Below are 6,707 nucleotides of genomic sequence, written 5' to 3' on the forward strand. Positions count from 1 at the left end.
GGACAATTTTACCCTCCTAAGGATAGAAAATACTTATAAAGACCTTTGTTAGGTATAACTCTTAAATGCTTGCTCACAGCTTAAAATACTTTTCACACCTCACACTTTTCAAAACATCTTTTAGAAAATCACCACTTGGTATACATTCGCACCAGAATCATCGCCGAGTTATATTTTTCTAAACATCTTTCAAAATCAAACGAGATAAACACTTGGTATACATTCGCACCAGAATCATCGCCGAGTTATATTTTTCTAAACATCTTTCAAAATCAAACGAGATAAACACTTTGTATACATTCGTACAAGAATCATTATCAAGTTAAACTCTCCTTTCAAAATATGTTCTAAACACACCACATTTCTCGAACAAGGAAAACACAAGTGAGCTAAGCAATTAAGAGCCCATGGATAACCATGGATACAAAGGGTGCTAACACCTTCCCTTTGTATAATGTACCTCCCGAACCCAAAATCTAATCAAGGTCTTTCCTGTTCTTTTCCGCCTTTCCTTATTGGATAAAAGAAAAGTCGGTGGCGACTCTTGCTATCCGCGACATTGCTTTTCAAAGCAAAACACAAAAGTCAGTTCACCGTATAACACACAACATGGTAGTCTGTCAACGGTTGAAGGGATATTAATGTGAGTTGCTGATGAACTTTAGGCCCTTCAAGAGGAACGCAGAAAAGTTGCTCCAGAGACAGTTGATGCAATAGATTAGTTCCTAGTGAAGTTGCGAGCCTGTTCCACAGCAGAATCTTCTTTCACGTTTATTATTGATGATCCTGCTGGAAACAGTCACATCGAAAATCCTTTTGCACCATCATCTGATCCATCATCTCACTATCAAGTTTTATGACCGAACACCTGAGCAACAAGTATTGTTGGGATATTCTACACAGGATGAAGGAACTCGTGATGAAGTGCTGGAAAGTGGAGAAGCAACGGCTTTTAGGAGAACGAGTAGACAACCCCACGGGTCAGTTGGGGAAGCCGCTGGTCAACGAGCTATTGCACAAAGTAATAGTGCAGGAATCGCAGATGCCTTATTTCGATATAGTGCACCAGAAGAGGTGATGACTTTCCCGTCAACTTGTGGAACTTGTACCTCTAAGTGTGAAACTCGAATGTTGTCACTAATATTCCGTATTTTCAAGAAGTAATTGTTATGGCATCTACATGCGATGCTTGCGGTTACCACAACCCTGAGTTAAAGCCAGGTGGAGGAATTCCTGAAAAAAAGAAAAAATTACTCTTTATGTGAAAAATATTAAGGACCCAATCCAACTTCTGGATGATGTCATACGCCGCTTGAAATCTTTGAAACTCAAGGCTAGAACTCTCAGTCTCACGCTTTGTAAATCGTTTCAAGAACAACAAGCCATCATTCTGCACACATGTTGCAACAACCAAAGGTTTCAATGCAGCAACAATTGCAACAAAATGCCTCAAAGTCGTTCGCATCTCAGTCGCAGCAATCCCGCGACAGACAGATTGCATCTGGATGTTTGGGCGCAATCTGCATAATCACTTCTGCCAACCATTTGTTCCCACATTACAGCAAACAAGAAATACACCAATTGAAAGTGGATGCAACCAAATCCTGTCTCCTTGAAAAATTGCATCGAACTGATCATGCTTGATGTTGGAAGTAATAGATTCTCAGGACCAATACCGTATTGGTTAAGACAACAATTGCAAGTGTTAAGCTTACGAAAGAACCGATTCTCTGGAAGTCTTCTAGAGAGTCTTTGTTACTTAACAAACATTCAGTTGTTGGATCTCTCAGAAAACAATCTATCAGGACGAATTCCCAAATGCATTAAGAATTTTTATGCAATGTCTCAAGATGTTTCCTCAGCTATTACCACAGAATCCGTTTTATATTACACAGTTACCTATAGAGAGAACTTTGAAGGCTTTGATATTATTGCATTGTTGATGTGGAAAGGCGCAGAACAACAATTCAAGAATAATAAGCTCATGTTGAGGAGCTCGTTGAGGTTGCCAGACTTCTTAGCTTGAGGTTTGCTGATGATGTACCGGCTGTTGAAGAAGCTATTGCTAGAGAAGCTGCAGTTTCTGGTGATTTACAATTGGCATCTGATCTTTGTCTTTGTTTTGGCCAGAAAAGGACATAGCAACATATGGGATTTACGTGCTGCAATTGCAAGAGGTCCTGTCCTTGAACATATGGAAGTAGATTCTCGAAAGCAGCTATGGGTAGGTTGTGTAGAACCTGGCGCAAGCAGAAAAGCCATTCTGCATAAAACCACCGGACCTGCAGAAATAGAACGAGTTAAAGGAAAATGCATTAACGTTTAATTTGCTAGCTTACCAATGGAATCGCGCCCTACACTTCCTTCAAACGAATTTCATGATGGAATTAACCATTCATAGGCATCAAACCAGGGTGGCTACAACTACAAAAGCGATATATAGAGTTTGGGACTAATATTGCTCAAGTGTGTTACAGGGCAGTTTCCATATATGCCACCAGATCAAAGGGAAAGATGGGAAAGTATATTTGAGCTTATTGGAACTTATTGTTGACAAGCCTCCTCCTAGTGCTCCATCTGAACAATTTTATCTAGAATTTTATTCATTTATCTCTGCATGTCTACAGAAAGATTCGGGGAATAGACTGTCGGTTCAGGAACTTTTGGAACTTCCTTTTATCAGCATGTATGATGACCAACGTGTAGATCTCTCAGCTTACTTCTCCAAAGCAGGATATCCACTCGCAACCTTATAAGAAATGACTACCGTGTGCATGTGGGCAGCATTTGCGGATGAGTCGGATGTAGCGGAAGCCGGTTCTCATGGTGATGTGGAAACCAGTTGCACAAGGTTCGTTAGTGACAAAACCAATGGGTTTTTAATTTGGAATTAGTTAGAGTTAATGAGATGAGGTTGGTAAAAATCAAATTGGTGAACTAAACTGTGAGCCCCTGTTAGTGAATGCTTGGTTTATCTACTGTAACATTTGTTCAATTGAAGTTAATCTGTTAGTCAATTGGTAGCTTTGGTTCTAAGTTTCATTGCAATGCCCACCACAGTCATGAAAAACGTTACCCTCAATTTTCCTTTCCCTACTGATGGAGACAAATGGTGTTTGTCTTGACTTGTTGGATTGTTGATCATGTTGCCGGAGGGTTGTACCGCTGGCTGCGATGTTGCAGGTTTTGGTTAGAAAGTTTGGCTGAAACGGTTTAGTCGGAAGTCAGTTCCAGACTGCTATTGCGGTATCCTTGATGCATCATTTCCTAACGGCTCGTCGGTGCATATTTGTTAGATTGAAGATCGTGGTTCTGTTGGAAGAAGCTAGGCGGTTAGAGGATTCTTAGATGTGTTTTGCAGTTGCGGTTGGGTTGAATTTCGTTGGTTAGAATTGAGCGAATCCTGTTAACACTTGTATCAATTCTTGGTTTGGAGGTTAACAACTGAGGATTCCAGTTCTTTGGTTCTGAATTAACTCTTATTTGTCATCACTACCCAGGACCATAGCAACTACTTCCAATGGTCTCATATAAGCATGTTGAGTATAGACTTGCGACTTGTCTGCAATCCATTTAGCCAACACATCCACAGGCATCTCATATCCATATTTGTGGCAAAACTCGGATACTTCATTTCTTGCTTGTTGCACCAGTGTCCTAGCATCAACTGTCATGCCAGTTGCTAGTAAACCGAGATACTTTGTGATGGGAAAGAGATATGTTACACTTGTCTGGTCCAAGAGTTTGTCTGGAACTTTTCTTCAACAAGGTTTTGAATTTTATCAAGGATTTCATTCGTATATATGATGAGGTGCATTAGATTAGCAGAATATATCTCTTCATGGAATTTGATAAGCTCATTCCTTATGTCCATTCCTTTTTTCTTTTGGTCTAACTTCAAAAGTGTCCCAGTTCCCTGTGCTAAATTTATGATATGGGTGATCTTCAGCAGTGAGATGTTTCTGAAGCTGGTTCATTCTCCACTCATCGGACAATAAATTTTTCTGGTTTTCAGAGTCAACAGCTTTAATTTCCCTCATGGTAGCATCAACGGACATCAATGGTGTAGTCAGGAATTGAGCGAAGTTGTCAAGAGCCTCTTAAAAACCATCAGTGTTAAAAAAAATTGGTGCTCTCAGAAGATGTAAAAGCATTGGTGCTTCCTCCATGATCAGTAATATACCCGGAATAACCATCTTCCACATGGTACTTCTCGCTGGCATAAAACATCATGTGCTCTAGGAAATGTGCGAGGCCTTAAAGACCAGCAGGATCAGAGAAGTGGCCAACGCCAACGCTCATGGAAGCAGCACACTTATCAGTATTATCCTTTCCCTCCGCCTTTGTTAGTGCTTGCAGTGTTGTGAGGTGGTTACTGTTCATTAGGCTCCGTTGCCGTTGGACTGTCAGCTATTCTCGCATTGGTGTTTGGCGGTATGCGATTTTGCTGCAGCTCTGTGACGTGTCGTTTGGTTGTTACTGCTTCTATTTTCCAGTGACATCTTTTGCAGTTTGTCTCGGCATCAGCCTTGATTCCGGTTCTCGTTAGCAACTTTGGATGCCTTAAGATCCACTGCAGCTTATGATTGTTCTCCTTTACTGTAACTTGCCACCGTCTGTGGAGTGTGTGTTCGCAGCTTGTTGCCCATTAACAGAACATCTTTTGTACCCAGACCAAGCAACTCCCCATGACGGCAGAGCATGTACCTGTGAAGCTAGGTAATAGAGTTACCAAAACCAGCAAATGAAGATGAAATAGTAGCGAGCTCTTGGTTATTGCTACTGATGCACGACAAGACTCAATTGGATGGCAATGGGTATGAGCATGTACTGCTCATGGCCTTGGTGTGATGGATAGGATTGGTACTTAATGCATAGTAGGTACAGTAAGGCAAGAAGTTTGGCTCACGATGCAGCAGACTCATGGGTGATTCGCCGCCAACTATTGCAAGATTTTTGGTTAAGCATGCCATGACTTTTGATTTGCTTCACGTCTTGCATAACATCTTGTACTGGCTGATGATTGATTATGGTATCTAAGATAAAGGACGTTGAGCTAAATGAATTTTATGATGAGGTTATTCAAGTCATGGAAAAAAAATTACTGGTCAACTGTTTTGTTCTTCTTGCCATACAAATGAGACTGCATAAGTCATATCCAGAGTTGATAGACTAGAGGCAGCAGCTGAATAATTGTGATGGATTTTGTGAAGTCGGTAAACCTTTGGCTGCTAAAGATTTGTTCCTTACATGGGTCAGCAACAAACATAATTGCCGGCATATTTGATAACCTTGCAGTAGCACCAACCTGCATGTATTGTCTCCAAACAAGCAAAATAAAAATGTGCATCAGTCCGGTAACAACAACCTCAAACCGTGCCAAGGCTGCGGCGACATAAACACCCAAAATCAATAATTCTAAAATGCAAATTTTTCGGCTGAGTAACTTACAAATGGTGAAATCTTTTTACCAGCGGTGAAGTTTCGAAATAAAGAGAATTGAGAGAGGGACCACTAGCTGGAGTAAAGACAAAAATCCCCAGACGTCCTCTGTACTAACAGACCTCCACTACATAGCAGGAAACAGAGCAGAGGAGATGGGAGATATATAAGAGAGGTCACTGTTCATAAAGGAGAGGGCTGAAAAACCCTAGTTTTTGGAGAGGATTGGCGGCTACCATTCAGAAAAGAAAAGGAGAGAATTGAAGGCAACGCTTGTCTACATTCACCTGTCGAGCTCGCCGCAACCGGTTAGCTTCCTTTCCGAGTTTTATTTCTATGTTTCGATTCTGCTTTGCATCCTTCCGAGGAAACCATGGTTGTTTTCTGATTCGGTTTCATCAAAGCCTCCATGTTTGATTTAACAATACCGCCGCCATGTTTGTTGTGATGGTATCTTGCTGTTAAAATTGATGTTTCAAAATGGAAAGAAAAATATCGCTGGATGAAGATGAAAATGTTTATAAGAACCTGCTACTGTTTTTTAACTTTGTGCTTTATTTAAGAGTTTGGTTCATTTTTATCTTATGTATTAGTACTTGAGTTCATACAACAAGGATGCTTATATGGTTGAGTTGGTAAAGGGATGCTTTGGCAAGCCTTTGGTCTCGGGTTCAATACCCTTGTGCTTCATTTTGGTTTTAGTTTTTTCACTTTATTCAATATTTAATCTTTGATAGATTTAGGATCTATTTTATTATTAATCATTTGTTTTATTTTATTCTCACTTTTCAACTTTAGTTTTTATTCTCTCGCCGTTATTTTATTTTTATTTGTTAAACATCGATTTTAATTTATGGATTCAACAATTTCCATGTTGTTTATCCATGATTATTTTTATCGATACATCGATAGTATTTCGCCGCGTTTTGATTAATCACATATGACATTTCAATTATTGTCAATATGAGCAAACTGGCTTTGAGCACATTATCTAGATTTCTTGTTTGCTCTTTTTTTCAATTTCCATCTGCCTTGCACGTCATTGCGTTATGCGACTTTGATTCGCATCATCGCATCCCGAGTTTTATCCGTGCACGTCCTGATGTTGTTTCGTTCAATTAATTTTTTGAGTGTTTTGTATATATAACTTGTTGTGTTATTTTTTTCACATGGCTTACTCTTGGGTCTTCTTACAATGAGACAGTTCGCTTGCACTTACACTCATAAATTGCATTATTTGTTGTTTGGGCCTGATTTAATTATTC

General features: G+C 39.9%; 1 long non-coding RNA gene across 2 annotated transcripts; it reads right to left on the reverse strand.

The window, feature by feature from the left end:
* Nucleotides 1–299: 299 nt before the first annotated feature.
* On the reverse strand, nt 300–5,586 carry LOC127096740 (uncharacterized). 2 transcript variants are annotated; one of them, XR_007792790.1, is made up of 2 exons: nt 5,452–5,586; nt 300–5,308 (listed from the first exon to the last, which is right to left on the reverse strand). It is a non-coding gene; the product is annotated as an uncharacterized LOC127096740 (long non-coding RNA). The 2 variants fall into 2 exon arrangements; XR_007792791.1 differs by having other exon boundaries at nt 300–5,321; nt 5,452–5,571.
* Between the last annotated feature and the right edge of the window lie 1,121 nt (nt 5,587–6,707).

This window comes from Lathyrus oleraceus, chromosome 6 (genome assembly GCF_024323335.1).
Source record: "Lathyrus oleraceus cultivar Zhongwan6 chromosome 6, CAAS_Psat_ZW6_1.0, whole genome shotgun sequence".
Lineage (NCBI taxonomy): Eukaryota > Viridiplantae > Streptophyta > Magnoliopsida > Fabales > Fabaceae > Lathyrus > Lathyrus oleraceus.